Raw genomic sequence first — 25,520 nt, 5'->3', positions numbered from 1 at the left:
ATTTCACAGATACCTGAGACCAAGTCCCAGCAGAAAATAATGGCATACTCAAATTGTGTAATATGAAGAGAGTTTATGATAAAGAGACTCTTTTCAGAGAAGTGGTCTGGGTATGGGGAAACAAGAAATAGAGTAGCACTAGGGGCTAGCAATGGCTGTACTCCCCTTACTGTCCCTAGGCCTGAAGAGGCAATGGGAAGGAGCCGTTTCCAAGGAGAGAGAGAATTATGAAGAGAGGGTCCCTAACAGGAGGTAGGGGCTATGACTCACAGTATGGGGACCCAGATAGTCCACACTGTCCCCACAGGAAGGGAGTCAGAGGAATAAATACTCCAATTTCACTCTTATCTGATTGCCAGATCTCCTGCTGGTGCCTCCAACTGGCCAATTCCAACAGGAAGCCCAGGGCAAGGAAGCAGTCCACAGGTCAGCCTCCCAGGGCACAGAGCTAGGAGGAGAAGGGTGACCACTGGATCTAGAAGGGGTAATCAGAAGACATGCAGCAGATATGGTACGTGTGTAACTCAAATTCAAGAAACTCAAATCCAAGAAAAGGAAGACATCTCTTTAAGCCTTCTCTAGCTCTAAAATTCTTTAGCTCTAAATATATTTATCATTTTATTACATAACCTGGTATTTTTTCTTTCCAGATTACCCAAGTACTCCTTTAAAAGAATGTATCCAAATCCAGGGTGGAAAATGGGCTTTATCTCACATGTCACGTGTTTATCTCACATACGTCACATGTCAGTATGGGTCATACCTGCCTTCACTGTCTAGTTGAGGATTAGAAGGTCCCACTGGGCTCAGCAGGAAGATGTGCTGTGTTGATGAGTAACGTCTGCCATGAACTCCAGAAGCGCAAGGTGCAGAGAACTTCTCATATTAATATGAACCAAAGCAAAAGAAGAAATTGAGATAATTATCCAGATAATCTGGTTTAAAATAAATTTATCCAAAATATTCCCTTTAAGTGTATGTTTATGCGTTTGTGTATAAATTCAATCTCTCTGCTTTATCCAGTACAAAAAACCTTTTTTATGAGTATTGCATGTACTATATCATGTCAGTTTCTAGAAGCATGAACAGTTGAAACGTTTGACTTTATCCTATTTTTATGGCTTTTGTGTGTTCACATGTTCAAACAGCATTGATGATCTTACAAAATGACTTGTTCCTTTTATGTTTACTCTCTAGATTTACACAGTCCAATATGGTAGCCATGAACCATGTATAGCCACTTAAATTTAATTAGAATTAAAAAAAATTCAGCTCCTCAGCCACACTAGCCACATTTCAAGTACTCAGTAGGCACATATTGGACAGCACAAATACAGGCTGGTTCCGTCACTGCAGAAAGTTCTATTGGAAGATGCTGCTCTAGATCCCAAGGCTAATTGTTGGACACAATGAAAATGATGGGTCTCTGAGTATCACTTAGGCATTTCAATAATCCCATTACACCAGGCAACCAGCTAAACACTTTATAAACATTATCTCATTTAATTGTTTTTTTGTTTGTCTTTTGTGGTGAGACCACTTAAGATCTGCTCTCAGGAAATTTCAAGTATACAATATGGTATTATTAACTATAGACACCATTCTGTACATTAGATGTACATTAGATCCTTAGAACTTCATCTTATAACTGAAAGTTCACATGCTTTGACCTAACATCTCCCTACTTCCCACTCTAATAGCCCCTGGCAGCCACCATTCTACTCTCTGTTTCTATGAGATGGGCTTCTTTTTTTTTAGATTCCACATATAAGTGATACCATACAATATTTGTCTTTATCTGGCTTATTTCACTTAACAGAATGCTCTCCAGATTCATCCGCATTGTCGTAAATGGCAGTATTTCCTTCTTTTTTTATGGCTGAGTAATATTCCATCGTGTATATATATATATACACACCACATCTTCCTTATCCATTCATCTGTTGACGGACACATAGGTTGTAGCCATATCTTGGCTACTGTGAATAATGATGCAATGATCATGGAAGCACATTCCTTCCAGATCATTATTTCACGTCATTCAGATATATATACTCAAGAGTAGGATTTCTGGATCATATAGTAGTTGTATTTTTAATTTCTTGAGGACCCTCCATACTGTTTTTCAAAATGGCTGCAATAATTTACTTTCCCACCAACAGTGCACAAGGTTTCCCTTCTCTCCACGTCCTCACCAACATTTGCTATTTCTTGTCTTTTTGATAACAGTCATCCTAACAAGTATGAGGGGATATCTCATCGGGGTTTTGATTTTTGCATTTCCCTAATGATTAGTGATGTTAAGCACCTTTTCATGTACCTATCGGTCATTTGCATGTCTTCTCTGGAAAAAAGTCTATTCAGGTCCTTTACCCAATATCTCACTTAATCCTCACAACCATCCTGTGACAGAGGAATTCTCACTCTCACATTGTAGACAAGGCCAAGAGAGGTAAAGTAACTTATCCCATAACCATAGGTAGTAATTAAAACAGCTCAGATTCAAAACTAGATCTTCCTGACATCAGAGCTCATGCTCTTTACCATTATACCTGCACCTGCAAAAGAAATAGCAATTCTATTGAGTAATTCACTTGGTTTTCTGTTTAACACCTGACACGCCCTAGAAATATTAACTAAGTTAATATACAATTTGTTTTCAAAACCAGCTTACTTCCTTACATAATATATTGTCACCTGTTGTTCATAATATATGATAAAGAAAAATATGAGATGTTCTTGAATTAACTTTTTCTCCATTTGTCGTATTGTGAATATGAACTAGTAAGTAAATAAATGATTGTCTTAATACTTGTTCCATCAGTATCAGTCAGGGTCCCATCAAGAAACAAATGGCATATTCAAACTGATTAACTGAGGAAAGTTTAACAAAGTGATGACCATTTATCAAGGTGCAGCGTTTAGGAGAGCGAACAAGGACAAGTACATACCCCATGGTAAACAAGAGTGGGAAGCCATTACTACCTAAAGCCTACGGTGGGGGAGGAGCAAGGAAGGGAGCACTTTCTGGAGCCAGAGAAGGCAGCCGTGTGGAGAAGGCAACTGATGGAAGCTGTGGCCTTTTGTAGAGGGACACAATGAACTTAGAGTGACTCAGCAGACAGAGCCACCTCACTCACCAACTAGCCTCCACAGTGAGGGCAAGGTTGTCCACTGAGAGAGTGTATACAGTGCAGCTTTCTGGGCTACCCAGAAAGATGGACAAGAGTGGAGAAAGGGCACATACAGAAGATACTGTACATATTATCTGTTAGTGTTGTTTGGAAAAAGGCTAAGAACTGTGATGTGTGAGGCTAATGTCAATGGGAATAAGTTGACTAACAACAGACTTCCTTATCTCCTAGAGAGTCACTTATGGACAATTAGATCCTTAAGGTAGAAGAAATGCCCAACCTCAGGCCCAGGAAGGCCATGGGTCTCTTCCCATCACCAGTTCAAGTACAGTAACTGCATACTGTACTTCACTAAGGGATTTCTTTCACGCCATGGCAAAGGACAGGGTAACTATATCATGGGGCTAATCTGAAGCAAACAGGGACTTACCAAGAACATTTGCCTGACTGTAAAGGCTGTTACATTAGTGACTCAAGAATTGGCAATAAGAGTCACAATACTGAGAATGAGGACCATGGGTGGTCTTAATTCTAGGGCCATTTCTATGAGCTGCCAAATTTAGCTTTGGGGACTAATCTTTAACTCACTATTTTATTAAGTGCCTACTAAGTCGCAGATACCGGCAATCAGTCACCCAGTTCATCTCATTATTCCTGGGCATACCATTCCCTTTTCTTTAGTTATGACTTGGTACATGCTTCTCCCTTTCTCTGATACCCCCTCCTGGACCTGGTCCAGTAAGCTCCTACCCTTACTTCAAAACCCACCTTGGGGACCACATCCACTGGGAAACCTTTCCAATTTCTACCCTGAAGGCTGAGGGGCTCCTTCCCTGGGATCCCTACAGCTCTTGGCTCATCCTGCTATTACAGTGGGTGTCAGAATCTTTTTACATGTCTGTCTCCTCAGCTTGATGGAAGCCAGTGTTTAGCTTGGGAAAGGTTGGTTTTAATTAAATTTTAGTATATAAGTATCTTTCAACGGCACTGTGTTAGGCATTGTGGGACTAGGTGTGGGAGTAATGGCAATATGGGAGGAAAGAAGTAGATAAATAAAGAGTAAAGAGGGATGGGCTTCCCTGGTGGCGCAGTGGTTGAGAGTCCGCCTGCCGATGCAGGGGACACGGGTTCGTGCCCCGGTCCAGGAAGATCCCACATGCCGCGGAGCGGCTGGGCCCATGAGCCATGGCCGCTGAGTCTGCGCGTCCGGAGCCTGTGCTCCGCAACGGGAGAGGCCGCAACAGTGAGAGGCCCGCGTACCGCAAAAAAAAAAAAAAAAAAAATAGAGTAAATAGGGGACTTTCCTGGTGGTCCAGTGGTAAAGAATCCACCTTCCAATGCAGGGGACACGGGTTTGATCCCTGGTCAGGGAACTAAGATGCCACAGGGCAACTAAGCCCACGCGCCACAACTACTGAGCTCGCGCGCCTCAACTAGAGAGCCTGTGTGCCGCAAACTACAGAGCCCACGCACCCTGGAGCCCACGTGCCACAACTAGAGAAGAGAAAATCCACATGCCACAACTAGAGAGAAACCCCCGCTGCCACAAAAGATCCCACATGCCTCAATGAAGATCCCACGTGCCGCAACTAAGACCCAACACAGCCAAAAATAAATATTTTAAAAAAAAGAGTAAATAAAGTCCCTGACCCCTGCCCTCAAAAGAAAGATAATCAGATAAAATACAGGCTGTCCAGATAAATTTGAATTTCAGATAAGCAACAGAATTTTTAATATAACTTTCAAAATATATCTCATGCAAAATGGAACATCATATACTAAAAAAGTATTTGTTTATCTAAAATTCAAATATAAGTGGGTATTCTGTATTTAATTTGTTAAATCTGAAAACCCTGTGTTGAAAGGACTCATCCTCTAGTTGACGATATAAGATGTGACTACATGGGCCATTAGTACTATCAGGCAGAGCATACTAAGAACACAAGAGTGTTGTGGTTTAGGGAGTGCTAGGAGAGACCCTGGTGGCACAGGCCTGGATCAAGCCCTCCCTTTTTTTCACTACAAAGAGTTCCTGCCAATAAACTTGGCTTCTCTCTGGCTACCCCAGCTTACAGAAGCATGGTGTGATTGAAAGCACCCTGGATTTGAAATAGAAGATCTGGACTTAAGTCACAGACAAAACACCGACCAGCTGTGTGACTTTCAGGAAGTCACTAAACTTCTCTGAGTACCATTTTCCTTTCCCATAACTGAAAAACTCAGAACCAACTTAAAAAAAAAAAGGAGAGGGGAGTCCTTATGTACTTGGGGATATCTCATATGGGACATACTCGGAGAAAAATTAGAATTTTCCTGTAGAAGATTCATCCATTGCCCCACCTTTCTTTGCCTCCCATTACTGACAGACACTGGCCTCTACGCATGAGCCAAAAATTAATACTTATTCTATGCCTCATCCCTCAGAATCTTCTATATCAGAGGTCAGCAAGCTTTTTCTGTAAAGGGCCCTAAAATAAATATTTTAGGCCTGGCAGGCCATCTAATTTACAAATTATAAACTATTTTAGGCTTTTCAAGTTTCTGTTGTATCCACTCAACTCTTCTATTATAGCGTGAAAGCAGCCAAGGATCATACGTAAACAAACGGGTGTGGCTGTGTTCCAACACTACGGTATTATGGACACAAAAGTAGAATTTCATATACTTTTCATGTGTTGTGAAATATTATTCTGCTTCTCCTGATTTTGAAAAATCTTATAAAATGCAAATAACCATTTTTAGCTCCCAGGTCAGGCTGCAAGAAAACAGACAGTGGGCCAGATTTGACCCTGGGGGTGGGTGGAGGGGGGTATGCCCAGCCCTGTTCTATGTAACTGAATTGTTAACCCATGATAAACATTTCACCCTGGAGGGATGTTTCATCTTCTACAATTTGTGCCCTAGAGCAGAGCTGGGAAAAGAGCTGGTCTGAGTTCTTAACCAGCCCTGGCCTCTGCTGTAAACTTGCAGTGTGAATCCGAAGAAATTATGTCACTACTTCCTGTCTCATCCTTCATCTGTTTAAAAAAAAAAAAAAAACCAAAACAGGGTGAGGGGGCATTATATTTAGCAAGCTATTAAATCAAGTGGTTGGGAAATACAAATGAGGTAAGTAAGGACAGACACTTAGCAGGGACGGTCCAAGTGCTGAGTAATACTGAAAATATATGGCAAGAGAAATAGAGAAATCAAATTGCTTTCCTTGTAAATTTTCCACCACGATGTTTTTACTTCATGGAAAGCAGAGTAAGGTGTGAGGTCATTTTTCCTTCACACACAATTCACTTTCATGGAGTTTGTAAAAAAGGAGAAGTTTCTCTCAACAGAGAAGTCTCGACGCCTGACTGAGCCAGAAGGGAGCATTTTCTCACAAAGGCCATTTCTGTCCCTCCCCTGCTCCTCCCCTCTCTTCCCACACTTCTCCCCACCCCCATCTCAGCTACTCTGAGCATATCCCACCTTTCCTAGTTATAAAGAGACCCCGTCTTGAGTCTTTTCTTCTGCAGGATTGTGGTGCTAATAAATACCAGGTATATCGTGAAGCCAGGAACCCAACACAAACACAATGCTTAGAAATCATTGCTGTTTTGATGAGGTGATATCAAAAAGATAGAAAAAAAATGTTTTTAATTCTTAATTTTTTTCAATTCTTTTTTTAATTCTTAATTTAAAAATTCTTTAAAAAATTTTTTAAATTCTTTAAGTTTTAACTCTTAAAACTTAGAGTACAAAGTGCCAGGTAAACAATATAGAGAAGAAGGTGCTTGTTTCAGTAACCTGGGAATCTTTTGCTGGTGAGACATGGCAATCAACTTTAAATGACAATCCTAGGCAGTTTAGGAAAAAGGGCCCTTCAGGTGACATGAGGGGAAAAGATCAGGTTTTTATAGAAGTAGAAAGCAACCACCAGAATGGAATGATAATTAGAGATAATTGTAGTCAAGTATAACGGTGCCAGAATCCTGGTGTCTACCCAGCAAGTACAGTCGAACCTCTCTTTTAATCACTTCAGACATGCCATTTTCATTTCTTAGCTGGTGAATCTTTCACAATCTCAGTGTATCTATAGAGCATTTTGGTTCAACCAAGGTCAAAGAAAGTAGGAGGTGCATCTGCCATAGAACCTCCCATTCCCTCTCAGATGCTTAAGTAAGTGGCTTAAGAGAAGCAGTGTGGAGCACAAAATGGATCGCCAGGATTCAAGACCTGGTCTTGCCCCTTTTAAGCCAAGTGAATGTCAGCATTTGAACTCCTTTGAGCCTCAGTTCCTTTATGCGTAGAATGGGGATCATGCTCTGTTTTACCTAACACACAGCTCTGTTGTGAAGCTCAAACAGCATGACACATAAAAAGGGCTTTGCAAATTATAAAAACAGAAGTGCTTTCTATGATTATTATTGTTATTGAAGAAGGAATAGTTTGGATCAACTGCTAAGTTATTGAACAGCTGCTTCAGTTAGTTGAACAGATGGTTTTAAGGGTTAATAAGCACATGTCTTGGTCATCGCTTAGGCCTAATGAGTCAGCGCCCAAGAGCACGAGGCCCAGATCATGGGCTGCATGGGACCAGCTCATCTGACTTGAAGAGCAGGAGCTTCCAAGTTAAAGAAATCTGGAGTTGAATTCCATATCTACCCCTTAATTCACTAGGGAAGTCCCTTATCCTATCCAAGCCTCACTTTCCCCAACCCTAAAATTGGGACATTAATACTATCTTTTTTTTTTTTGAATACTTTAAAATTTATTGAAATTTTTAATGGTATATTTATGTAAACACCTCATATGCAATTAAAAACAATGTGTATTCTGCTTTCATTGGGTGGAGTGTTGTATAAATGTCAAATAGATAATATTGGTTTATATATTTATTCAGGTCTTTTTATCCTTACTAATTTTTGATGTGCTTGTTCTATTACTGGGAGAGGAATGTTGAAGTCTGATTAAAAAGGTGGATTTGTCTATTTTGCCTTTTAGTTTGAGCAGTTTTTGTTTTATACATTTTGAAGCTCTGTTATTAGGCATATCGTATTTAAGATTTCTCTCCTTTTGATGATTTAACTCTTATAAAATTAGGTTATGAAATATTTCTTTTGCTCTGATACTTTGTGCTCTAAAAATCTTCTTTGTGTTATATTAATATAGTCAGTCTAAATTTCTTTGAAATATCATTTACTTGGTATCTTTTTCCTATCCTTTTTTTTTTTAAACATCTTTATTGGGTATAATTGCTTTACAATGGTGTGTTAGTTTCTGCTTTATAGCAAAGTGAATCAGTCATACATAAACCTATGTTCCCATATGTCTTCCCTCTTGCGTCTCCCTCCCTCCCACCCTCCCTACATTAATACTATCTTGAAGGGTTGTTGTGAGACTCAGAGATAACATAAATAATCTCTGGTACGTAGTATGTTTTTCATAAATAGGAACAAGTACTGTAAAGGGAAGAGGCAATAGCTTTAACCCTTACCAGCTATTTTATAAATGCATGTGGAGTTTGCATATGTGGACAATCTGCTCAATTCTATTTCTATTTCTTGAAAAAAAATCCAAAGGCATGGTCCACTGATGATGGTATTTGTACCTAAAAATGACAGCACATTATAAACTGACTTCTTTCAGTTACATTTCTTATTATAATATAGTCTGTGAGATACACCAAAGAAAAACTTGATAATTTGATCTAAACTTGCCATAAGGCTGCCCCATGATCAAAACTGCCGATCCTCCCCATGCCCCAACACTGCCCCTTGTCTACCATAGTGAATCCTTTCCAAACTTCTGCTTCACTTTGCCCATATATGCAACCCAACACCCTAGCCAAACTGGACATCTCACTATTTCCCAAAGTAACCCTCTGCCTGGAAAGCCTAACACTGTACTAAATCACTTATCCCAGAAACAATGAGACACTGGATTTGTGTGCAAGAGGCATACTGGGGAGTTCTCAGGAAGACCTATGAGGAAGCAAGGGGTGCAGGATTGGGCAAAGGGAGACATTAAACCACGGTGAGGTTCCACAAATGAGGTCTTTAAATGATCCCACGTGAAGCTCTAGAGCTGGTATGGCCCTTCAGGGATGTCATGATTGTGTCCACGGGCTGGTGCTCTACCCCACATTGACCAGTCACTGCAGGTGCGATTCCCTCAGGGAGGGGACATAACATTTGGCAAAGGGCAGTTCTCAGAGAGGGAGGCTGAGATCTGTCAGCGGCCAACCTTCCCTGCAGCTGGGCAATGTGTGTGCCCTGCTGAAGGGGCTTCTGCACAGCACCCCACCACATCCACTACTCCAATTTCCAAACTACTGTCCAGTCCTCAAGGCCCATATTCACCACTGCCTCACCATGAAGTCCCTCTGACCCTGTATTCTCTCTTTTCATACCTGAGATACAGCCACCATACCTACAAGACACTTCCAGGTGCCTCTGCCGTTACCACTGAGTTCAGAGGTCACAAAGCTCAAAACATATACTTGGTATTACTTCTCAAAATTCCAGTGAATGTAGAGAATGAGAAAGCTATACCCCTTAAACACATGCAGTGATGTGTGTTCTTCTTATAGTTAAAATTTCCAAGACCTCAGCACATTTAAGCATACTTAATTCTTCCTAGTCTGTCTGGTTCCTCATTTTGTTTATAGGAAAAAGTATTTCATTGGTAATGATACACTTCTATTCTTACACAATATCCATTGGGGTTTTCATTTCCTTTATTTGCTGAATAATTTTTCTTTGTAAGTATTCTTTTGAAAATATAGCACGAAGTACTATATACTAAAAGGAAAAAGTAAGACTAGATGAGCAGGGTCAAGTTAATAAGAAATCCTCCAAATTACACAAAAGTATCGGCCATGAAGAAAATATGATTGTAAAGAGAACTCAGTATTCACTGTAAGTCTGCCTATCCAGCTCCCATTAGAAGTGAAGAAATGAAGATTAGTGTCATATTAATGCCATTATTTCACAAATCAAAATGACTTATTGGATGAAAAACATGAAAATGGTTGCTTTGCAATAAGTAGGTTATGTGAATGAATAAAATTGAGTAAAATGAATGAATGAAGCCAAATCCTTCTACCAAATGGAAGAGATATATGTGTGAAAGATGTAAGTATATTTATGTTTGTATGCATTTTTATACATAATAAAATATATAAAATATGTGCTTATATTATTTTGTATGTATTTATATATGTGTATGTGTATACATATGCATTAAGGGAATACACACATACACATGCTTCCCTAAAAAATTATATATAGCTCTTGTCTTTTGGGTAATTACACCACTTCACTCTGACAGCCCATTGCAGAGTGAAGGGCTGAAGTATCTCCAGCTCTAAGTCAACAGTATGGCTGTCTGCATATGATCCCTCCAATGCTTCCAAATCTACAACACCCTATACAGCATCACTGTTAGACCCAGGCAAGTGGCCCACCCCCATAAGACTGGGCTGCCAGGATGGTGTTGGCCTACTGATTTTTGTATGATTTGCTCACATTGGACATAGGATCATTCGGGTTGTGGAGTAACTGTCCACTTTTGGGCTTGAGCCTGGCATTTGTGGGTCTGCCAGTGTCCCCACTGCAGTGCTGCCTCCAGTCTACAGAACCCCAGGTTTGGGGAGGCAGCAGTAGGCATCCTTTATCCTGTGTGAGCCACTCTTCCATCCTCGCTGCTGGCGCAAGGGTGACTACCCCACTCCCACATGCTCCTTGCCACATGTCTGCAAGTCCTCAGGAGTGGCCTCATTCATCTTCTCCAAGGTTTTTGGAGACTGTTACTCCACAAATGGAGTAAAATGGCCACAGACCCTTGTAATAGATCATACTGCATTGTATTTTCCAAGGTTGGCCATTTTGTGGGAATGGGACCACTCTTCTCACTGGGCCCAGAGGACCCTCTCCTATCATCAACACTGAAAGAGATCACTAGGAATGCAGTAATTGCATCCTAAAATAATCAAGAGAAGACATGGATGAAAAATCTGTTATTCTATATTTACACTATAAAATTACAAATGGTAAATTTAACATGACCCAAAAAATGAATTATTGTTCCCATTTTTCTGTATACTCTGGGTAAAACTTACATTTGTGGTCATCAGCAAAAAAAGCATGGTAATGATCCTTTAGAGTCATTGGAGGCCAATATTTATAGGCAGCACAATGGAGGATGAAGTGCCATGAGTAATGATATGACCAGCACTAAATAAATGGTTATTAGAGACCTACCCACATTGCTTCAATACAAACAGACTCCAAAGAGCTATGGCTTTGTGAATAATAACATACTCCTCACCTTTTTCCTATTGTGGGAGATATGAAGTTAGACAGGAATGGTGTATTTGACAAAAAAGAAAACAGAGAGGTGGTTCCTAAACCTTAACAGGAAGACATGGTCCCTAGACACCATGAAGAATCTTCATATGCACTGAATGGACAGCAAACAAATATGTAAGTACCACTTCTTTACACATTATTCTAAATTTTCATTGATAAATCACTATGCCTCAAATGGGCACATTAATTTTATGTTGTTTAGTCAAATTGTTTAAATAGACAGGGCCTTGCAAAAAAATATTTTCCCATGTACAGCCTCAAGATGACCCTAATCCCGTACGAATTTTTAAAAATCACCCTGAAACCTAGAGATACTGAATGAACAATAACTTTCACAAGCCCTTTTTTTAGGGCAGCAAATTCTCTTAACACTCCAGATTGTGATGAATATCATTATTAGTGTCAGATGATATTCTGTATCAAAACAATGAAATGTCTTCCAATGGAATTTTTGAAAAATATATTGACTCTTAAAATCAAATGTTGAGACCAGTGAGACCATTTCCCTTGCACCATATGTCAGTCATATTCCCCCAGGCTCTCCGTTCTTACCTATTTTTGTTATCCACTACTTAAAGCAAAAAATCTATAATTATTTTAAATTTCAAATATAGGTAATTCATATTTAAAGACAACCGAGAATAGCACTGACCCAAAATGCTCATTACATCTGACTCGGCTGCCTCATTTCTTCTTTTGTCCCTCCCACCTTCAAGTAATCTAAATAGACCAATGAAAATGTTTCCTCGTTTTCATAACTTCCTGAAAAAAGGCTCCATCACTCTGTCCAGTCACTCATTCCAAAGTCTAACAATGATCACACTGCTTCCATATGAGGCACTCATCCTTGATCTGATGAACATATCTCTGGATTGATTGTTCAGGTCTCTGAAGCCCTAACCAGAGACATGCAATGACTCCATCCTAGTCTATATAGGCAAATAAAACATTTTTTAAGGAGTGAGTATCTTTTCCAAAAGATCATCCCTTAAATTCCTCTGAATTTATCTGCTGCTTTCAAGCATAGACTCAAAATACATAAAGTACTTCTTAATACTCTTAAAAATTCATTCCTAGACATGCTGATAAATATCTTCCCCAGAAGATTATTTAAGCCCTTTTGATTAACTCTGTGGTAAGCTATGAACATCAGTCTATTTCCTCTCTATTATTTTTGTTTTGGTTTTTATTCTTCTTCCACTTGCTGTTTTTCCTATTTGAAACTGAGGTCTCCCAATTTTAAGCCATGTGAAAGAAACATATTATTCAGCCTCTTATCTGCTGTGGGGTTTGCTTGACAGATTTTCTCAATCTCTACAAAGTAGGAAGGTGAAATTCCACTATGCCAGCTTGTAAGTCCAACTCCACTGTGGTAATATCACCACTGAGTCCTTCTTCCTAAGTCCCAGTCCTTAAAATTACAGAAGGACAGTTTCCCCTCAGAACTCCCCAAGATAATGCCTGATGGCTTTAGAGACTTTGGGGCACAGTCAACATCTAGATATGAGAAGTGAAAGCCAGAATGCAGTGATTCACATTTGCAGCAGTTATGAAGTTTACATGGTAAAAAATCAAGCTCTCTTTTACTCATTGTAAATGAACTTAAATCAATTCACTGATAACAGAAAACTTATGCCTAACAATCAAGGTAAATGTAGTCACTGGTTTATTCTAGAGTCCTGGAGAGGGAATCATCAGTCATTTCAGGATGCTCCCTTCCCTTTTTTTTTCCTTATCCCTAAGGGGTGATCCAAATTGGGGGAGGGGATTTTTTAAACTTCCCGCCATCAGGCCAAGGTCACCAGTAGGTGTGATACTCAAAATGTTTAACAAGCAATAAGATACAGGCACCAACCAGTCAAAACAGATAATAACTGTCACAACTGATAGGGCCTTGCTAGTGAGTACCAGGGGATGTCAACCCTGGCCATGAGCATCCATCCACACTGACTTCTAATGGAGCTTGTTCTTTGATCCTTGGAACCTACCACTATGGCATCCACAGTAGAAACACCTCCATCCTGTTCTGGTTTCAGGTTGATGGGTCCTCGAAGGTCACACAGAGGACTCCAGAGACTTTTGGATCACTTGACATCTAAATACGAGAAAGAAAAATTAGACTGTAATGATTCAAATTTGTAGCAATTATGAATTTTACACATTAAAAAATAGTAAATGCGAAAGACCATTCTTACAAACTACCTCAGGGGGATGAAAAATTTTTTTACTATCTGGCATTTCCTGGGGTTGCAGGCATTTTGGCATGCTGTTTTAGACTTTCTCTGCCTAGACCTTCCTGCTGCCTTTTATTATACTTTGCTGCTATAGCGCCATGATGGACTGGGAGACAACCTACAAGAATTGCTTTCTTTCTCTTGAGCTTCATTAGGAAGCAAGCTACATGGCCCCAAATTCATCCCACCCTAACCTATCCTATCCTATCCTTAGGTCCTCCAAAGTCTCAGTAGGAGAAGAACAGGGCACTAAACACTTGCTGCAGCTCCTCACCAGCCTCTCACCTCTATTTTCCTCCTGGATGACTCCTGCTCAAACCTGCTCTCCCTTGAGCAGGAAAACACTCATGATCCATTCCTTCCCACTCTGTGGTTTGGCATAAACTCTATGCATTGAAACTTCCAGACTCTTAAGCTTTTGAATCTCAGGTTCTTGTAGTAAAAGTCTCAGCTTTCAAGAGTATTGTTACTGAGGACTTTAAAAAGTAAGCTCAGGGCTTCCCTGGTGGCGCAGTGGTTGGGAGTCCGCCTGCCAATGCAGGGGACACAGGTTCGTGCCCCGGTCCGGGAAGATCCCACATGCCACGGAGTGGCTGGGCCCGTGAGCCATGGCCGCTGGGCCTGTGTGTCCAGAGCCTGTGCTCCTCAGCGGGAGAGGCCGCAACAGTGAGAGGCCCATATACCGCAAAAAAAAAAAAAAAAAAAAAAACAACAAAAAAGTAAGCTCAGAAACTCAACTGACTTTTAGGGATCAGCTATGTTAGCCTTCTCCTAAAGTAATGAATTCCACTGATACAGTGGGGTAGAGGGCTGCAAAGAAGGAAATTGTGAAAAACAACACACACACACACACACACACACACACACAAATTCCTCATTATCTCCAAACTGTATCCTTTGCACACATCTTGGGAGAAGTTCTTTCAATAACCAAGACAGAGACCTAGAGGCCTATAAAATAATTTACACTGGTAAAAACCAATTAATCCTTTTTGGCTTGTTGGAATTAAGATATACATATTGATACCTAATCAATAATTTGTGATAAAGATATTTAAAATACAAAATATCTTCATTAAGAAAATTCTACTCCATTTAATATACTACTTGTTCAGTGATCTCAACTCAAGGAAAATTCAAGACAGTACATCTATCCTCTACCGTTTTGTTTTTCCCCCAAGAAAATATTTCAAGAGACCACACTCCACATTTGTATCACCCTGTTCTAAAACCCTTCCTTCTGTAGAAGGAAGGAGGTGGCTTTAAGAACAGTTAAGATTTTTCACACTGAATTTTAGAAGCTGATGACATAAGTCAACACCTAAGGATGCTGACAATTTGCTTCTTTGTTTTTAACACTGGTTTAAAAGGAATACATTCCATCTTAGTCCCCCCCACCAATCCAGGAACTAAAATACATTTTTTATATATAATATAAATACTCAGTGTCTGAGGGAAGACTGAAAACAATGTTTAGTCTCCCAGTAATGTAGGCATTATCATCTTTCTCTGTCTTCCTTATAGCCAGGAGACGCAACATATCTTCGTGGCAGTAAAAGTGGAAAATGGACCAAAGAGGAGGAGGAGGAAAGGAGGGGCACTTAATTTTGAACAGCACTTCACAAAAAACAATAACTCTTCCTCTGACCTCGGTTGACCCTGAAAACAACCTATGCCATAGGTGAAACCAGTATTACCATCACCATTTTACAGGTAATGAAACTGATGCGCATGAAGAGTGTGTCTCATACAAAGCCATGGAGTTTAAGTGATAAGCTATGAAAAACATAAATCCACTTATTCTGATTTCAAATCCCATACTCTTTTCACCAAAATACAACAGCATCCCCAATTAAATTCACATAGATTTGGAGGCTGTGACAATTCCTCTGAGAGACCATTCTCATCTATTAAAAAAAATTGTTTTTTTATGTATCTATTGAAGCTTACGGTCGAGAACACTTCTCCTCACCTATATGCATGTTTCTCCTCTTCCTTTAGAAAAGGAGACGTGTTCGAAATTTCTCAGCTTCTTTAGGTGAAGGGATATGACTGAGTTATGGTAAATGGATTGTGGAGAAAAATGATGCATACCACTTTTAAGCCTAGCCTCTTATGATCACTCTCACAATTAGCCATGTTCTTTTTCTTACCCCATTGGTTACCCAGATGCAAAGGAACCAGTGGAGAAAACTAGATGGAAGAAGTGAGGGTCACTGAACGGCTGCATGGAACAGTAATGGCCTGTGACACAAATGAAAAATAAGCCTTTAATGTGAAAGCCACTGACATGCTGGGGCTCTTTGTTAGACCACTAGTGATTTATCCTGACCAGTACAAAGAGCAAAGAAAATATCATATTTTAATGTCTAGGATACAGTGACACTGCATATTTTAAATGATAAAGAGCAGATGGGGGAAACTGTCTTTGATTTTTAGTGTTCTCGTATTTGACAATGAAAAATCCTAATGACTAACTAGTCCAGGATTGGTGAGTTTTATACACACACACACATTTTGCTTTATATTACACCAAATCATTCTTGGATAGAGTAAATTCAGGCTTTGAAAGGACAGAAACTAATATAAGTGGGGGAGGGGTCTTCTTGAAGAACATAAATTACAAATAAAATTAGGTACAAAAGTAAATATTATTGAGAATTAGAAAATAAATGACAACTGAAAATTTTTTAAGTGGACAAATATCATAAGCATCACAAAATCCAAAAAACATAATATTTTTATTAATTAACTGCCTGATAAACCTATACAATATTTACATTTTTAGGCTGCATACTCTTTTATCACCCCCTTCCTATGACAATGACTTTCTACTTTTTTAATAGAGAGAACAGAAAGATAAATGTCTTTCTTCTAAAATAGTTGGTTGAAATTTGTTTCCATTATTGATGGTAGCATCATATGCATATTTAGGATTATTGTGAACTTTGGGAAAATCTCTATAATATTTCTGCTGTACACAAGTGTAAGGTTTAAAAGAATTATCCACTGACTGGCTTCCAACTCTGTAGATTTCAGACCTTGTTTCTCCTCTTCAGTCCACATTCTTCCAGTGCTGAGGACCATCACACACAATATCAAGACAGAACCTCTGCCCTGAATCTCTGTATCATGATGTTAGGTGAGCTGGCACAATGGGCAATAGAAATTTTCCTGGAAGATGAGCATATACCAGGATAACTAGCTATAATATGGAAGTGACTGAAAATATAAATATATCCCACTAAACCCACTCTAAGTGTATCCTCAATTGTCTTTTTCTAAGCCAGATTTTAAAAATACACAAAAACCATGACTTCCCCTATAACACTTGACATAAGGAAAAGTGTAACATGAGAAATGAGAAAGTTGGAGAGCAAAGAGTGAGCTTAATTGATTGCAATTAAAATATCTAGAAATTTTTCTTAGAAAAATTTCTAAGGGGTTAATGTTCAATAAACCTCAGGCTGATGTCTAAAGCTAGCATGATCCATGGCTTTGGGTGTTAAATGCTCCACTCCCAAATTGCAAATGTGATTCTGGAAATCCTAAGTCAGCTTCATGATCATATTTGTTGAAAACTAAACTTTTTTTTAATGATTTCATCAGTAAAATAAAATAAACTCTCTTTTTAAAGTTAGTCCAGTCATGTCCCAGGTATCTCTCTCTCTCTTTGTAACATAGATAGTCCAGCAGTTACACTGAATTTTGTGACCACTCATAGGAGGCAAGACCATACACCAAGGTGCCTAAGGTACGTTATAAAGATAGGCATTGCTTATGGGCACATAAAGGTTTTAAGGAAGTCACATTACCTAAAATATGACCCTTTGAATTTTTTAATTACTTAAATGAATTGAAATGGAAGATGAGTTGAGATTATCCATGTGAGTTAGAAGTTGAGTGGAATTAATCTAGGAAAGCTCCTAGGGGAAGATGTGTAACTTGGGGCAGTATTAGGATAGTGCTTAAGTTCCATGAGGGCATGGACTTTGTCTGCTGTGTTCACTGCCATCTCCAGTGCCCATAATACTGGGCAGCACATACTAAGTGCTCAATTAACATTTTTTACTTGAAGGAAGGGAGGGAGGGAGGGATGGAGGGAGGGAGAGGGGGAGTGAGAGAGAGAGAGGGAGGGAGGGAGGGAGGGAGGAGAGAGAGGGAGAGATAGAAAGAAAGAAAGAAAGAAAGAAAGAAAGAAAGAAAGAAAGAAAGAAAGAAAGAAAGAAAGAAAGAAAGAAAGAAAGAAAGAAAAAGAAAGAAAGGAAGGAAGAAAGAAAGAAAGGAAGGAAGAAAGAAAGAAAGAAAGAAAGAGAAAGGAAGGAAGGAAGGATGGAAGGAAGCCTATCAGTGTGTCTCAGGTGAAGATAAAAATAGTCCCTCCCTCATCAAGTTGTTGTGAGGATTAAATGAGCTAATACACATAAAACACTTATAAGAGGACCTTCATTACTACAATGAATACTTGAACTTCACTTAGTTCCTTGGAGCTATTATAATATTCAAGGTATTCAACAAGAGAAGAAAGTGTTATTGATTGGCACAGAGAGAAGGGAGCTGAATTAGAAGAATAATTAATGTCAAGGGGTATGAAATCTCTATTCTGAAAATTCACAGTTTCATGGGAGAGTCCAAAAGATCTGGGACTTGATTCTCAGGCAGGAATGAAAAGAAGAGCATGTCCTGTGATGTGGCAGGAAGACTCATCTTAAGCCCCAAATGGGTAAATGCAATCAACAACATCCTGTCAGGAACTTTTTGTGGTCTCATGTAAATATAGGCTACCTGAATAAAAGATAAAAACTGTCATTTCCTCTCTCGTGTTGTAGCATGATGATTTATCTATTCTTTTGAAAGAACCAAACCAAACCTAACAATTGCTTTAACTTTTCTGGTGTATATATATCCATTGCGAAATATAAGAAAAAATGGTCCAAGATGATAGGACATTTTTAGGACATTTGCAGAGTGGAACACTAGAAAGAATGAGGAATAATTAACTCAATCCAATGGGCAAGTCATTATAATTACTCCTAAGACAAACTATGAGGGAAAAAAGTGTCATGGGCTGTTTAATCAACCCTAAACTGCGGGGGTGACTAGTTATAACTTAGGTGTTTTCCAATTAGCTAATACAAAACAGTAATAAATTGCCAGCTGCATTCTTAACCTAATGCTTCCATATACTTAATAAGAGTTATTGCAGAGTTCTTTTAAAACTTTGAATTTGACTTGGGATGGTCATTAAAAATTTTATTTATCAAACCCATGATCTTAAATGAAATTTAGGTTCACAAAGGCAATATGAAATATCACTGAAGCAGGAAGCAGGATTTTAACATACAGGCAAGCCACTGTGAATAAGGAATCCTTTAAATTGGGGAGAAGGTTGAGGTCCAGGCATAAAAGAGCAATGCACAACTGGTCTCCCACCATTTACAATCTGCTCTTGCTCTGAAGGGCAGGAAGCGTCACAGTCAGCACTATCCATGTTAAAAGCCGCATAAGATGTATGGCAGGGAGCTTGCTGTTTCAGATAATTCCATGCAGAAGACAGTCTGGTCAGGCAACTTATGAGCAGTGATGGCTCCCCAATTTGCGCTCAGCCCAAAGGCTCATCTCACCCCAATTGGCAAGGTGAAAACAAAGGTTGACACTGTCTAGCACAGACCTTCAGCTCTAAGTACTCCAGAATACATACATAATCTTACTGTGATCAAGTATAAGGGTGGGATTAATACTGTCTTCCCTATGCCTCAACCTAATTTCTGAAAAATCTACCCTTCAGCTCATTTGTGTAAACACTAACAATCATTTTCAAAGACATCTTTCTGAAGTATCTGGATACTATTTTAGAATAATCTTCACTTGTTTTTCCCATGGGCCAATATTCATTAAAGTAAAATCATATCCACTCAAATCCCAATAACTAATGAGGAAAAAGCATAGAGAAAAGAGCTTGACCCTTAAAGTCAGAGAAACCTAGAGTAAGCTCTCAACTCATTAGAAACAGGACCTGGAATAAGTTACTTGACCTGAAGAAGCCTGAGTTTCCTCAACTTTAAGTGGAATTGAGAAGCTTCACCTTATAAGGTAGCTATAAGAAACAGTAGGGGCTCAATAAATACTCTCATTATTATTATGAGCAACATGAAGATTTTGTGGTAATGCAACAGAGAGAGAGCATTAGTAGATCTAAGTTCCACTCCTCAAGGCCCCAAATGTAGCTGTATATGAGGCAAATCGACCAAGTTCAGTTTCCTCATCCTTAAATGAAAATAACAGTTGCAATCTTTGTAGAGTATATAATTTTAATGACGAAAAATTAAAATGTATAAATCTTTAAAAATTAAAAGCACTGGGCTTCCCTGGTGGCGCAGTGGTTGACAGTCTGCCTGCTAATGCAGGGGACACAGGTTCGTGCCCTGGTCTGGGAAGATCCCACGTGCCGTGGAGCAACTGGGCCCGTGAGCCACAGCTACTGAGCCTGCGCGTCTGGAGCCTGTGCTCTGCAACAAGAGAGGCCGCGATAGTGAGAGGCCCACGCACCGCAATGAAGAGTGGCCCCCGCTTGCCACAACTAGAGAAAGCCCTCGCACAGAAACCAAGACCCAACACAGCAAAATAAATAAATTAATTAATAAACTCCTACCCCCAACATCTTCTTTAAAAAAAAAAAAAATTAAGAGCACTATACAAAGTAATATTAATGTAATTGCTGGTACTGTTAGAAAGGCCAAACACCCTTTGTGTTTTTGTTTTTGCTGTTTTCCCTGTCCTGCTTCCAGTTGAACGCATAAGAGTTCTACGCTCGTCTAGTTCAATTCTGCCAGTGTGTTAGGGGCAGCACCAAACCACCTTTGCTCCCTATCTGGTTAAAATATGACATTTTTCCAAACTGAAATTTGGCAATTCTAGACAGGATGTGGTAGGTGCTGCTGAGTAAAAAGTCTGAAGCAATTTCTCTTCCTAGGAATGTCCAGGAGGAATCCTCACCTACTGAATGAGGTTTTAATTGTCTGGGACACCTTCCTCATTATCCTGCTAGTTTCCCTTCCCAGCTGCCCTCTGAGCTTGTCCACTGGCCTTTTGACTGTCTCTGACCCTTTCTGAATGTGTCTTGTCTCCCTAACAATGAAGTACTCTTCTTGAGGCCAGGATCTGTATTTTAATTATCTTTGAATCTTCCATGTCACTTCTCACTCTCCTTTTCACATGCTATTGATTAATTCTAATCTTGGATAAATCCTTCTTTTTAACTACTTATTACCTCTCTTGAGTTTAGCAAAATGACTGTCCAACAGAATTATGGAGAAGTCTGAGTTTTTCCATCTGATGAACAGCATAACAACACTTCATGATATGATAATAATAGTAATTATGATAACTAACACATATCAGAAATTTATAATATCCCAGGCATTATACTAAGTGCTTTACAAACATGACTTCATTTCATCCTCCCAGTAACCTGATGAGGTAGCTATGATTATGTCTCATTTATAGAGATGGAATCAAGGCACAGAAGAATAAAGTAACTTGCTCAAGGAGTATAATAGTTTGCCCAAGTTTGTGGGTAGCAGAACCAAGATCTTGACCCAAGGGCATACCACCTAAATATTTGTAACACTTCTGGCTTTTGTCCCTAAACCAAAGTTTCAAAATTTACTTGGAATGCAAAGTAGCCTATTGCTAATTGTGAGACCTTGATTTACAGAGTTGTATACACACTTAGTTTCTCTCTCCCATTTTTATGAACCAAACCCATTTACAGCTTGCATTGTCATTTAAAGTAATGAAACTGCCCTAATTCATAAAGATTCAGTTTCTTCAAATTGTACCAAGGAAGAGTTTGCTTCCTGTTGGCAGGGCTGATTTATACGTTAGATACAGCAGGCACAGTGCCTACACCCCACAAAACTTGTAGGGGCCCACAAAAATCCTTTAATTTCCTTTAAAATAATAAGAAAAAAATTGAACTTTTGGGTCAAAGGAAATGTTGTGATATATAACATTAGTATATTTGTCTTCATAACAACATAATCATGAAATATAGTTATTTATATATTTCATTTTTATGGAGGAAAGGGCCCACTATAGCAAAAATGTCTAGGGCTCCCTGAAAGTCATCCTATGGCCCTGCCTGTTGACTGAGCAGGGTTTATGGGCACTTTCTGTCTTACTGTTTCTCACTGCACCCTCCCACATTACCCCCAAGGTCACACTGCTGCTGCTTTGTGGCTTCTGGCTCTTCCCTGTGGATATCAAGTGTGACAGAGAGGTCTGGTTTGTAAAAAGAATGACAGCTGATCTTTAGCATAAACAGCACATACTGAAGTGTTAGGTGGTTTCCTTCTCCCTTTCAGTGTGATGAGGAAACGTGGCTATGTTGGGGTATCTACATCACCCATCAGATGAGGGTTTCCTGGCCACAAATTGTCTAGCCACAAGAAAATGGTTCACAACAAAAGGATATTACAGAGAGGAAATTTAAAATGTCAGGAAAAAACATCCTAACTGCTTACTGGGGAGCATTCTTAAATCTGGGGTTCTAAGAAATGTACCTGTAACAACTGATAATAACAATGACAGTTCTAGGTCACCTGGGGGCCAAGGCCCTAGAAGGGAAGACTTTCCCCAACTTAAGCTTGCTTTGCGTCAACTCCTCCCCCGCCTCATGCTCATATTCTTGAGTTCTTTTTGGAAGCACAGATTCCAAATGTCTGAAATAATCACAAGCTTAAGGCAAGCCTCAGGTTAAGACAAGGACCCTAGTGAGAGGACGAATGCCATTTTGGCCCCAGCTAGGCTAGAGACCCATTGAGACCTGTGGATTTTAACTTTTGTTCCATTTGAACTGTACGTAATGGCCTTTATTCTCAAGTCTGGCTTGTGAGTAATGAATATGAAGTCCTCCTTTCAGCCTCTTAGTTTAAAGAAAGAGGAAGGAAACAGTCCATTGTTTTTCTAACCTTGCAGTTTCCTAGAGTAAGATGGAAAACTGAGGACGGCAAGTGAAAGCAGCAGGCATCTCTATGGAAGGACATCCGGTGAGGCCAGCCCGCTCTTGAGGGGGGTATATGTTGACTATGGGGCAGTGGCGGACAGGCATAAAAACAAATTGAAATAGTGTGTGTGTGTGTATATATATATATATATATATATATATATATATATATATATGTATGTATGTGTGTGTGTATGAACAACAATTTTCTCCAATTCTGAGAGAGATTTTGTTGTACCCAGAAGAACTGAAAGAGTAACCAAAAAAAAAAAAGGCGTGTGTGTGTGTGTGTGTGTATGTATTTAATATTCTGTTCTGTTCATCCACTAATCTGGTCAAAAATAGCTCTCAAGTTTGTTCAGCACAATTTGACCTTCATAATTATGCAGGTGATTATGGGGTCCCATTAGAGTTTTCAAAGCACTTTGTACACAAGGGGCCTTTAGACATTCTACTATAATAAAAACAAGCTCATAAAAATCCCACACGTTTCACACAGGCCTTTGATAACCCATCACACAATAATGACCTTGAGTAACTAACAGTCTGTACTACATTCAAACCAGTAGCTTAGAGGTAAGTTTTTGTATCTTACTATGTCTGGCTACAGTTACACAGGGCCTCAAAAGAAAAAACCCACACACACACTTGCTTTTGCCCTTAGATGAGCATATCCATGAGTGATCAGAAATAACCCCCCCTTTCTTCTCCGGCCACCTTCTCCCAGGTAGCTTTGTCAGAGTAGACAGTCTGGGTCAGCACGCAGGTGATGGGGGCTCCAAGCCCAGTCCTGCCTATCTGTGGGATCCTCAGTTCCCTCCTCTCTCTGGGCCTCAGCTTCTCTTCTGTAAGACAGGAGGGTTGATCTAGAATCAATGGAATTCTCTGCATGTGCTCTAGGGCTTTTAGGCTGGGGAAAGCTGAGCATGGAGGTGCTGCCCACCTCTTCTCAATCAGAGCAGATCCCTTTATGTTTTATAGGTAGGGTTCTGAATTATCTTTCAGTTGAAGAAAAAGTTTGAAAACCATAAAGCCAGATGATCTCTAAGGCACCTTAGAGATGCCTTAGAAAGAAAATACATTTCACTTGCCAGAAAAGTGGGGAAAAGATCAGAGGAGACTGAGTGCATGGTAAGGCCTTGCTTGAGGACAGGCTTCAGTGGGGCAGCTCAGCAGACAATGATGGACACCCAAGGGCCTCAGAGAGGGGCCCCACTGGGAAACAGTCAGGGCCATAAGACTTTATTGACCAGCATCTTTCACACATGCCATCTGATTCAATCTTTACAAGGGAGTAATAATATCCCCATTTTCCAACTGTAGAAACTGAGGTTTAGAGTGGCTACATGATTGTTCAGGATCATCCAGATAATCAATTCCAGAGACAGGATCCCAACTCAAGGGGAGGAGAGATGTGCCAACTAGGGTGGGGAAGAGAAGACCAAGTTTTCTGGCCTCTTTCCCATTTTGTTCCCATCACATGCTAAGCTCTACAGTCTACCTAACATTTATCACCTTTCTACTGCGACAGAACATCACTGTTTTTACATTCAAGAAATTTATGACTAGGAAGACATGTGTAAATGCAGTATTGTTAGTGTGGTTCACCCAACATTTCTGTTCTCCAGCCAAAACCAGAGTAGGACTGTACTTTTACAGTTTCCGCTTCCTTACAGTTGAGTGTGTCCATGCTTCTGCCAGTGACACTCGAGCTGAAGGGACAGGTGCTACTTCCAGGTGGAAGCTTTAAGAGCCTGGGCTGCTTCCCTGGGCCATGATAACTGGCAACATCTCCCGTGGTGGCTGCTCCATCAGCCAAGGTCCCCAGGGAGGCTAATTTGGAGCAGGGCCCCAGACAAACTGATATCATGTCTCATAAGGAAGATATAAATCTTCTTGTTTAAATCACTGAGTTTTGGAGTTGCTTGTTACCTCAGCATTACCTGGCCTATGCTGACTAATGCAGTAAATATTCACCATGGCAGAAGTATTATGAAGCCAGAGGTTTATGTCAGTCATTACTCACGTTAGTTAACCTATAGCAGCAATTCTTTTAAAGGGAGTTAGTTGTTAGTAGTACATTTCACTTGCCTACTATACCGTGGCCAGCAGGCTTCCATATAATTGAAGAGTATCAATGTTAATAAACTCCATTGATGTAATTTATTGTTAATTAAAACTTCTTTAAAGTTCCTACATTGTAGGCTTATAAACTTAGAAACTTCTAGAATATTTATTTTTATATCAATTTCTTAAATAGTCATAATAAACTCTGAGGGAGATGTGGGCATGTGGCGGAAGGGGAGGGCCTCGGACAGCAGGAATATGTACAAGGCACTTCCAATTTGCAGAGCTATTGCCAGTTTCTTTGACTTGTCCCATAAGGCCATACCATATTTTCAACCAGTTCTCAATTTCAGCTTTACCTTTCTATGATATTCAAAATACTACAGCATTATGCATTACAAATTACAATTCTCTGTTCTCATTTTAATCCCTTCCATCAAGAAATTCTCTGTATACTAATTCCTCTCTAAATTCATGAAGCATCATTAAAAGTTAGCAATAAGCCACCATTTGTAGAGTATGGGAGAGGCCCTTTGCTTTGTGTAAATTTACTCACTGACCCTGACCCTCACCACAACCCTGCGAGGTAGGCATTCTTGTTACAGATCTTACAAATGAGAAAACTGAGGATTTTCTTATGGGCAAGTATCCTATCCAAGTCTCACAGCCTGGTGAACCCGACAGTCTGCCTTCAGAACCCACACGTTTTGCCCCCACACTTCCCAGGCCTCCTGGT

General features: G+C 39.7%; 1 long non-coding RNA gene across 1 annotated transcript in view; it reads right to left on the bottom strand.

Moving 5' to 3' along the window:
* The window catches only part of LOC117308478 (uncharacterized), a 163,220-nt gene that overhangs the window by 96,987 nt on the left and 40,713 nt on the right, over positions 1–25,520 (bottom strand). Inside the window, exon 4 of the long non-coding RNA XR_012326617.1 lies at positions 13,465–13,571. This is a non-coding gene — a long non-coding RNA (uncharacterized lncRNA). The remainder of the gene's footprint in view (positions 1–13,464; positions 13,572–25,520) is intronic.

The sequence above is a fragment of the Tursiops truncatus genome, chromosome 16 (assembly GCF_011762595.2).
Source record: "Tursiops truncatus isolate mTurTru1 chromosome 16, mTurTru1.mat.Y, whole genome shotgun sequence".
In the NCBI taxonomy this organism is placed as follows: Eukaryota; Metazoa; Chordata; class Mammalia; order Artiodactyla; family Delphinidae; genus Tursiops; species Tursiops truncatus.
This window is presented reverse-complemented; position numbering and strand designations above follow the sequence as displayed.